The sequence below is a fragment of the Neofelis nebulosa genome, chromosome 2 (genome assembly GCF_028018385.1).
Source record: "Neofelis nebulosa isolate mNeoNeb1 chromosome 2, mNeoNeb1.pri, whole genome shotgun sequence".
Lineage (NCBI taxonomy): Eukaryota > Metazoa > Chordata > Mammalia > Carnivora > Felidae > Neofelis > Neofelis nebulosa.
Genome location: NC_080783.1, coordinates 6078729 through 6089333, shown reverse-complemented (window position 1 = coordinate 6089333; position 10605 = coordinate 6078729). Strand labels below are relative to the sequence as shown.

The 10605-nt window shown below is 48.9% G+C and overlaps 1 long non-coding RNA gene across 1 annotated transcript; it reads left to right on the top strand.

Annotated features, from left to right (window-relative positions):
* Positions 1–424: 424 nt before the first annotated feature.
* On the top strand, positions 425–8945 carry LOC131495543 (uncharacterized). Its single transcript, XR_009254005.1, has 2 exons — positions 425–684; positions 2690–8945. It is a non-coding gene; the product is annotated as an uncharacterized LOC131495543 (long non-coding RNA).
* Positions 8946–10605: the final 1660 nt, after the last annotated feature.

Here is a 10605-nt window from a genome sequence, read left to right as displayed (position 1 = left end):
AAATTATATAAAGTGAGTTTCTAAGCCTAAAGATATTCAGTACCTAGAGGCAATTTCATAAAAAGCATCACTATTTAATAAAATTATTACAATGTTATAACTCGATAACAAAAAATACCTGATTAATAAGTGGGCAGAGGAACTGAATAGACATTTTTCCAAAGAAGACATAAAAGTGACCAACAGGTGGATGAAAAGACGCTCACCGTCGCTCACCATCAGGGAAATCCGAATCAAAGTCACTGTGAGATCTCACCTCATACCTGTTAAAGTAGCTGTAATCAAAAAGATAAGAAATAACAAGGGTTGGTGAGGAAGTGGAGAAAAAGGAACCCTCGTGCGCAGTTGGTGGGAACGTTAAGTTGGTTCAGTCACTCGGGCGAACGATAGGGAAGTTCTTCAAAAAATGCAAAATAGGACTACCCTGTGATCCAGCAACTCCACTGCTGGGTATTTACCCAAAGGAAACGAAAACAGGACATCACAACGATAACTGAACCCCATGTTTACTGCGGCATTATTTACGATAGCTAAGATATGGGAACAACCGAAGCGTCCACGGATGGATCCACGGATAAAGAAGATGTATATAATAGAATCTTTTTTGGCGACGAGAAAGAGGGAAACCTTGCCGTTGTGTGACATCGTGGATGGACATTGACGACATTGTTCTCAGGGAGGTAAGTCCCAGACAGAGAAAGGCAGCTACTGTAAGGGCTCGCCTATTTGTGGAATCCAAAAACGCTGAACTTGTAGAAACAGAGTAGAATGGTCGTCCCCAGGGCCTGGGGGGCAGGGAGGTTGGAAAGAATGTTGGTCAAAAGACACACACTTGCATTTAGATGACGGGTTAAGTTCTGAGGACCTAATGCATAGCCTGGTGACTGCGGTTAAAGCTGCTCACGTACTTAAAAGATGTTAAGACAGTCGATCTTAAATGTTCCCACCACAAAAAAGAAATGCTAATTCTGTGACGTGACGAAGATGTTAGTAGACACTATTGAGGGGATCATATGGCAGCAGGTAAGTGTGTCAGATCAACACGTGCACCTTAAATTTCCACAACGTTGTACATCAAGTACATCTCAATGTTTTCCAATGATCACAGTGTCGAAAAAGACTCGACACTGACGTAGGAGTTGTTTCGCTCAGAGACCTAGGGAGTGTCCACACACCCTTGAAAATGCACCTGAGACTTTAGGGGCCATGAGAATCCCGAGGTCTATCCGTGGAGACCTCCGGGGATCTCTGGACCCCAGTTTCCTGATCTGAAATCTGTAGCGATGAAAATATATCCAAGATACTTTGTTAAGTGAAAATAAAATTCGCTGCAGACAGCATGTAGGGCTCAAAACCCATTTTTCCTCTCACTGATGTGTACCTAACATTATCTGCCTTCTCTGAGAGGCGTGAGTTTGAGGGTTTCTTTTACCTTGTATTTCAGACACTTCTGAACTCTTTGAGGTGTTTGGAAAAGCACATATATTACTTTTGTCATCATAGTTTCCAAACAAATTTCTAAAAAAAGAATGATACTAAATACATTTCCAACAAACCAATAGTCTGACCCTGCCTCGCATCTCTGGTGGCAGAGAGCAGCCTGACCACCTACCTAACGCCCGTCCACGGTGATTCCCCATCTCTGTCCGCTCGCGGCTCTTGGCCGGCTCTGTCCTGGCTACTCTTTCGCCAACCGCCCCGAGGGCTGACACGGCCAAGGGCATTTGAATGTCAGGTGCGTCCCCTCTTGACTGAGCTCGATGCCGCCGGCACACGTGCAGTCCCGTCCTGACACCAGAAGGCTGAATCTCTCAGCAACAAAAGCCCCAGCCTGTTCTTGAAGACTTATTTACTCGTTCATTATTTTTTAATTCAGACATTCATTCAGCAAATATTTTTAGAGCACCTCACGTGTAGGGGTTCTGTAGGAACAGAGAAATTAGCCATAAGAATTAAATAGAAAAATGCATCCGGCTGGAAATTAAGATAGCATGTTCCCAACCGCCAACAGCCGCTCAGCTAAGAGTTAGCACACGAAAAAGGGTGTTTCTCGCTAGAAGTGAAAGAAATAAATGCCCCTTAAAATAGCAATGAATTGACATCTTCACTTGTCAGTGATTAAAATAAAATGATAAAACTCATTGCTGGTGAAGAGATGGTAATCGAGGTCATTGGTAGCCACTGTGGGAGACCAAGCATCAACACGGGTGTGGCGTTTAGTGACATGTGTAGAGACATATTGATTTGTGTTTTTGCTGCTGAGTTTTTCCTTTCTCTTTCAAAGAAAATAGTCAGGCTGTATTGGTGATCCATGGCTGCATAACGAACATCACCAACTTAGTAGCGGAAGACAACACCCATTTAACAGTTCACGGCTCTACAGGTCAGGAGCTCAGGAGGGGCTCAGCTGGGTTCTCTGCCCAGGGTCTTATCAGATGGGAAACGGGGGTGGCTGCCAGTGCATGTGCCTTTCTGGTGGCTCTGGGGGTGAGCCCATTGGCAAGCTGATTCGGGTCAGGGACAAAACTCAATTCCTGGGGGTTGTAGGACTGAAGTCATCAGCCAGGGACCATTCTTGGCTCCTAGAGGCTGCCTGCAACCCTTGTCACGTGCTCTCCCTCATCTCCAAAGCCAGCCTCTGTTCCCCTCACATCACATCCCTCTTGTGCTCTTTCTAGATACATCCTAGCCTCCTGGAAGGACTCATCTGATTGGGTCAAGCCCAGTTGTTGAAAAAACATAAAATAATAGCGAGCAAATGAAATGACAAATAGGACAAAAGACTGAATTTTGGAATGATATTTGCACCGTATTTTTTGGCAGAAGATAACTGCTAGACCGACCTGCCTAGAGGTGAGACGAAGATAGCCTGGTCAAACTCTGGTCCTAAACACAAAACCAAGATGGCACAGAAGAATCGTTCGTAACGTGCGGAACGGTGGTTGCTTCTCTATCCCTCGGCCTGTCTCTTGAAAGTTAATCCCATTTGTGTCTGTCAGTTTGTCCCCGCACGCAAACACACACACGTGCACGCACACGCACGCCTTTGCCCAGACAGACCAACAAGGACCAGCAACTTGGCTGGCCGGCAGCATCTGGAAGGTTTCCAGCCCCTTCTGTCAATCCCCAAAGCGCTGTGCAACCTCACCAGAGGCGCGGTGTATTTCTAGCCACAGAGGTTCAAGTTTTCGATCACAAAGACGCAAGGGCTGTGGAGAAAGGGGAAGTCTGAAGCCGATGCCTTACGTGGGGGACCCAGCTGGGAGGATGTTTAGCAACCGTAGATTGGAGCTAAAGAACCACATCTCCTTCTCGCTTCCTCAGATGGGAAGGAACTGAGCTGACCGTGTGACGATGGTGTCAGTGCCGTCCGCGCGGGAGCCCCAGCAAGAAAACCAAGGAATTTTTTTCTCTGGATTTGGCGTCCTTCTCCCGAGGGCGCACTGCTCTGATTTCCAGCTCTGACTTCAGCCCTTTGCTCAATGATTCTACTTACGGTTCTCTTCCTGCTTGCGGCCCCCACCCTGCACATCCATACACCCACCCACGGGGGGGGCCGGTACGTGCACACACACCCGCATGCACCCATTACGTAGACTTACCCCAGTTGTATGCATATGCGTACATGCAAGACCAGACAGACGCACAGCTGCACAGACACTCAGATAAACACACTTACCCACACACGGGCACACACGTGCTGTCACACTCAGACACAGACTGACCCATCTATCCACATCTGCATATACACGTTCTTACAACGGTAAGTGCACACACTCTGGAACGCAGACATGCGTGCACAAATACACGCAACGTTCAGAGGCACACGTGTGCACGTGACTTCTTGGCAGAAATTCCAACCTACATGTCCCGTCGGCGGTGCATGTGGACTTTATTTCTCGATTGTTGTGGACCCTTTCCTTATTTTCCTGCATACTTAGGTAATCGTAGTTCTGAAGAAGTGAAAAATGCCAAACAGGCAGAGCACCTGAGCGGGGGACAGGGGAGCCCAACGCCAGCCCTCATGAAGGATGGGGGACGGGGAGGGGCAGGGAGCTGTGCTGACACAGACTTTGGGTTTGGGTCATGAAGCCCTTGGGTGGTCCTCGGTGGTCCTCCCGGTGCCAGAAGCAGGAGCAGACCCCACACCCCGGTTGCCCCGGTCTCTGCAGTGTTGAATGCCTTGCGGTCATGGGAGCCACATCCCCCATCACTACGTGTCCTCGGACCCAGCTACCTCTCTGGGGAGGGCCGCTTTTCCTGCATCTAGATCGCCCTGTGGTGCGTGGATGTGGTCCACGCTCCCCTACCGTGGAGATCCGTAGCGGCAGTTTAGGTAGCGACATCGAACTTCCCAACCTCAGGGAGGACAGAAGTCTTCCTCTCTACTTCGGCTGGACGCAGCTACACTTGGACCGGGGAATGCGAACAATCACAGTGGCTCCTGCACGAAATTCCCCTGTGTACATCAAGAGCGGGGTGGGTGGAGCGCCCGGGTCCCGGGGCGGGTGCCAGCGCAGGCTGGCGTCAGGATCGCTGATGGGTATGTTGCTCTGCAGTCCGTCTCGGCCTGGGCAGAGCCCCTGGAGGATAGGTAGGTTCTGTAATGGCCGTGCTTTTGTGGGACCTGTGCACTCATACTTCATTTTGCAGAGGCAGTTCCGGGGGCTCTACCTGAGAAGATAAGGCTGCTCTCGGGAGAGGTGCAGGCACCAGGGGCCCTGGCTCTCCTTCCGGGGGCTCACACAGCTTGTGTGTGGCCTGCCTTCCTCCCGCGACCTTCCCTTCGTGGCCCCTAATTCCCAGCTCAGGAGGACAGCTGGGCTAGTGTCACCCTCACTATTTCCCCTCCTCTGTCTGAGCCCCCAGGATGAGCAGGGGCCGACGGCATGTGCCAGGACCTGGCTGTCCTCCCCGCTCCACGTGGATGCTCGGGGTTGGCAGAGGTGAGCGGCAGACAGATCTCTCCGTCCCACAGGACCGTCTACTCCATCCTCCCTGCCTCATCGAGGGCAGGGCTGCTTGGAGCCAGGGAAGAAACCACCTAAAAATCTCCTTAAGAAGAATCGTAAAACTCCCTTCCTTAAGACGTGGGGGCTCCTGTTTCTACAATTTTTAACCTGCTTGACGAGCCAATGCCTCCGATGTCTATCTGAAAGTGTCCTCTAGGGTGGGGACCAGGTGAGGCCGGTGAGGCACCCCAGAAGTGGAATCGGAGGAGGCACTCACTCCCAGGTCGGGGAAGAGCAGGGTCACGACCTTGAGACAGAGGCCCCTCAAGTCTCTCACCCTGGGCATCTCACCTAGTTTCTTCTCTGGTGCTGTCTACTCCCCATCCCCGATCCATTAGGGGGCATCTGAGGGTGAACAGTTTGATGTCGAAGCTAGACTTTTATCTTCTCCTCCTCAAGGGGACAGAAGAACCACCCAAAACAGAAGGTACTCAGGTTCTGATAAACTGAATGCAGTTACCAGATAGCCCAGCAATTGCACTCTTGGGCATTTGTCCCAGGGACACAAAGTCCCAGGTGCCCTCCAGGGGGTGAGTGGTTAAGGAAAGGGAGACATGTCCGCCCCATGGGCCACCACTCGGTGATAAAACGAACGAACCACGGATGCGTTCCACACCTACAGCACATCCACTCCCGTTTGTGGGTCTTGCAGATGTCTAGAAGCCAAACTTTGTCAATGAGCAAGTAACGCCTCGTCCAAACACCAGGGACCAGCACCACTAGACCCGTGGGACACTGGAACAGCAAAACACATTTTCTCTGGAGGACATGCTTAACATTTGATCAATGTCTCCAGCAGTCCTTTGTAAAAAAAAGTCCTCTATAGGTCTTGACTTGTACATCACTTGTAAGGTGCTTTGTTTGCCTGATGATATCTGGCACAGGACTAGGAACGGGGGGCAAAGCAGACAGCAGGGAAAAGCAGAAGAGCATGGGACTTCTGAGTAATTGACATCTTCGCACAATTTTATTTGAGTCCGCAAAACAGAGAATTACCAGAAGCCCCAAGCAGCTGAGGGTAGGGAACAGAGCATCAAGCCAGTGCTGGGCTGAGCCTGACATCTTGGGGATCAGCCAGCGTGCTCTGTGCGAGCTTATTGGCCCAGCGCTTCCTGGTGGCTAGACCTTCTCAACCAGGGGTCCCGCAGAGAAAGCAGGACTGTGGATGCAGTCACGTGGCCAGCAGCCCCACTGGCCTGTCCTCACCCACTGGCCACATACACAAGTTGGGCTTCCCCATCAGGAGACCCTTTGGACAGGTACCGGCCCCCCAAAGCTGGTGCTACCTCTCTAGACTTTACAGCAGGAGTCATGGCATACCGCTGAATTTTATAAGCCATCAGTTTGAACAACATAACTTTTAGACATGTTTCTCAGGGTGTTACTCTGGGTCACAAAAATATAACGTGATCCAGAGAATAACTCCTTTCCTTTTTTTAAAAAATGGGGAAACCACAGCACAAACAAGGCTGCTTCCCCAGGTCACATGGAGAGGTCTGTGTCAGCCTCCAAACAGCCAAGGCAACTCAACCTCACCCAGGCTCATGACTCAGAAGTGGAAGTCTCTGCCACGAAACCCAAACCCAGAGTCCAAACCCTGCGTGTAAGCGGGAGAGCTTCAAGGGTCAAGGCTCATGGTCTCACAAGAGAAGTCAGCTCACAGAAGTCATCACAGGGAAAGAGGATGCTTTGTCAGTGAAACAAATAAAATGACAGAGAGAATGGCTATTGCGAGTATGACAGGGTTGCCAGTTTAATCGTAAAGAACCGGAAAAAGGTCACAAGATGTGTTTCCCAGAGAGTCTGCAAATTCCAGCAGGGTTTTCTTTTTAATTTTTTTTAATGTTTATTTATTTTTGAGAGAGAGATAGAACACAAGTAGGGGAGGGGCAGAGAGAAGGGGAGACACAGAATCCGAAGGAGGCTCCAGGCTCCCAGCTGCCGGCACAGAGCCTGATTGGGGGCTTGAACCCATGAACTGCAAGATCATGACCTAAAGTTGGACACTTAGTCGACTGAGCCACCCAGGCCCCCCTCCAGCTGGGTTTAATAGAGCAATTCTATGTATTCCAGCTACCAGTTTGCAGGAGAAGTGCTGGGAAGTGGTTAGATTCTGGATATATGTTGAAGGCAAAGCAGACATAATTTGCATAGGGTGGAGATGCAGGGGTGGGGGGAGAAGGGACAGCAAGGATGAGGCCAAGGCAGTGGCTCTTTGTCTCCAGATGTGTAGGGGTGTGTGTGACTTCACTGCCCCCTGTCCTGGAGCCCCTTCTGTCACAGGCTTCCCTTTCTTCCTCCAAAACGAGGGGAAAGGGGTGATGTTGGCTTTTCTTACAGAAGATGTCAGGAGCCAGTGACCCCCGCGCCCATGGCCACCCGGCTGTGAGTGTCCAGACCGAAGTCACCCATCAGCTACACTCATGCCCGGGAGCAGTTGATTAGCAAACGTTCCCACTGTCCAGTCCTGGTTGCTGCTACCTAGGAGATGTTTAGACGGACAAAGCACGGGACAGATGGCTACCGAGGGACAGCGACAGCTGGCCGTACTTTTCAACCCTTTTGTGGTTGTGACCCACCAGAAGAAATATCTTTCACATCACAAGCCAGGATGCACACTCAACACACACACACACACACACACACACACACACACACAGCCTTCTGTATTCTCTTCTCTCCCATTTAGGTTCATTTTTTTTTTAAATACAGCTCAAAACCCACTAACTAGACACACAGTTTTGCAAATCCCTCGTTCACACAACGCCGGACAAGAATATTCTTCCTGCCTGAAACTGAGGACACAGTCTGTGACCCCAGTCACCTGTTGAAGGTGCCCACCGTCCTTGGAGGAAGGTTGCAGAAGCAGAGGCAGGTAGGTGCCTTTAGGAGACGCTCTTGCCCTGCAGGTACTGAGTTTGCAAGAGAAATGCCAAGAAATCTGACTTTAGTCCTCCTGGGGTCCCAGGACCATGCCCTTGGGCTCAAGTCATCACCCAGCCCCGTGGTGGCTGCCGGGCTCAGATGGGGTTACATCGACCCCTCTTCTGGGATCGGAGCTCTGGGCGCCGAGTGAGCCACCGTCTTGCTTGTTGTCTCCTCTTGGGGTGGCCAGAGAACCAGCCCATAGGTCGTTTTCTTACCATTTTTTAAAGAGATGATCTCTATGGAGACACAGACAGAGGACAACTCAAACAACCAACGCAGAGAAAGGTCCCAGAACGTTACAAGGGCTCATACTGTCTTGGGACCAAGGCCTTCGGAGAATGGCAGCTACAATTGTCACCTTCCAACTGTCCCTTCCTTTCATGAAGGTCCAGCAAGGGCTTCATTCTAACCCATGTTTATCAGCCACCCGCCACTAACATCCTTAAGGACCTCAATTTAAATTGTTTTCACGGGGCGCCTGGGGGCTCAGCCAGGCAAGCGTCCGACTCTTGATGTCAGCTCCGCTCTTGATCTTGGGGTTGTGACTTTGGGCCCCACCCTGAGCCCTGCGCTGGGCATGAACCCCACTTTAAAAAAAAAAAAAGGAAAGAAAAAACTAGATTGTTTTTGTAAGTCAGACTTACTATATTTTGTAACCATTGATCTGTGTTTATGATCCGAAGTCCAGCCTTTTCTATAGGCCCTCCTATTCGTTGTGCTAACTTTAAATTTGTGACTCTTGAGTGTTCTAGGTACACAATCACATCATAGGCAACTAAAGATAGCTCTGCCTCTCTGGTTCTAAAAGCTGTATCTTTTATCGTTTCTAGAACTTCTAGAGCCATGTTAGAACACAGTAGCAGAATATGGCAGGAATCCATCTCTGATTTTATTGGAAATGCTGCCAGTTCCTCATCCTTAAAGCATAATATTGTCTGTTTGGTAGAAATTACCCAAAAAGAATGGCGGTTGAACTTTATTGAATGCCTCTTCAGCATCTATTGATATGTTTTCTACTTTTATCTTTTCTTAATATTTTTATTTGCCTTAAGTAATCTCTACAGCCAACATGAGGCTTGAACACCCTACCCGGAGATCAAGACCCACCTGCTCCACCAACTAAGCCAGCCAGCCGCCCCTCTGCTTTTATCTTTCATAGACTTCCCGCCAGTATAGTACCCTTGGAACAGCTCCCTGGAATAGGCCTTCAAGTGATGCCCTGAAATATTGTAACATATTTACGAAACCATGAGCAAGTGCTTTATTTAGAATGCTTGTATCCATGTTAATAATATGCCATCTTTTTTAAAGTATATTTTCCAGTGTTTATTTATTTATTTGGTGGGGGGAGAGGGGCAGGGAGAGGGGCAGAGAGAGGGTGAGGGTGAAAATCCCAAGCAGGCTCCATGCTGGCCACCCGCATAGAGCCTGACGTGGGGCTCAAACCCACCAACCGTGAGATCGTGACCTGAGCCGAAACCAGGAGTCGGACGCTTAACCATCGGAGCCTCCCAGGTGCCCCAATAATATATCATCTTTGACACAAGTACTGACATTACAAAATAGGTCATTTACATGAAAAAGAGTAGTATCAGACCCATCTTTGCCTGGAAGAGTTTATAAAGTACAAGAAGGCTCTTTTCCTTGAAAGTTTAAATGGCTTCTCCAGTGAAATCTTTTGAGTCTGGGTTTGGGGGAGGAAACAACGCTTTGTTTCTATTTTCTTTGGTTTGATTTTGTTTTGAATTTTCTCTTTGTCGTGAAAATTTTCTTCGTGTTTTTTCTTGGGTTAAAGTTTTTCATTTAATACAGGGGCAGGAAAGCGATGTCTCTTTACACAATCTCAAATTGCTTGGCATATCATCCTGCAGTCTCCTTACGTAGCCCACATCCACATGTTTGCCATTTCTGCTTTTCACGCGTATGATCTGTCTTCATGCGACTTACCAGAGATCTCCCTGACAAACCCTCCAAGAACCAGCTTGGGGGTTATTTATTAATTCTCTTTTATTCTCTTTATCTTTTCTTGTTTTTAAAAATACATGGATAAAAATATTCTTGTAAATATTTAAAGAACTCGGGAGTATTCAGAACAAGAAGGGGCAGCCTCGCTCCACTCCTCCCGCCCCCTCGATCCTGATGCCCCCCCCCCTTCCCAGGGGGATCACAGGCAGGGCTGGGGACCTCTCTCCTCACCCTCTTCTTAGCTGCTTTTTCCACACACGTTTGATATTTTTTAACACCGATGGTTCACACCATGCAGGCTGCTCTGATCTGCTATGTTCACTTAGCAGTACATTTCAGAGATCCGTTCACTTAATCAGCATTTATTAAGAGACAGCTATGTGTCCATTTCTGTTCCAGGGTCTTGGGATTCCTATGTGAACAAAACAGAGATCCCGGCCCCCACCCCGTCCCACTCACAAAGCTGAGACTCAGCTCTCTTTCCACGTCAACAGTGTATCACCAAATTCTTTTTAATGGTCCCGTGGCTTAGTTATATTTACCCCTATTAAAGATTCTCAGGTTTTCCCACAAGGTTGTGTGTGTGTGTGTGTGTGTGTGTGTGTGTGTGTGTGTTTGCTTTCTTTTCAAATTTTTATTTAAGTTCTAGTTACCATACAGTGCAAGATTGGTTTCAGGAGTAGAATTACTGATTTCTCAC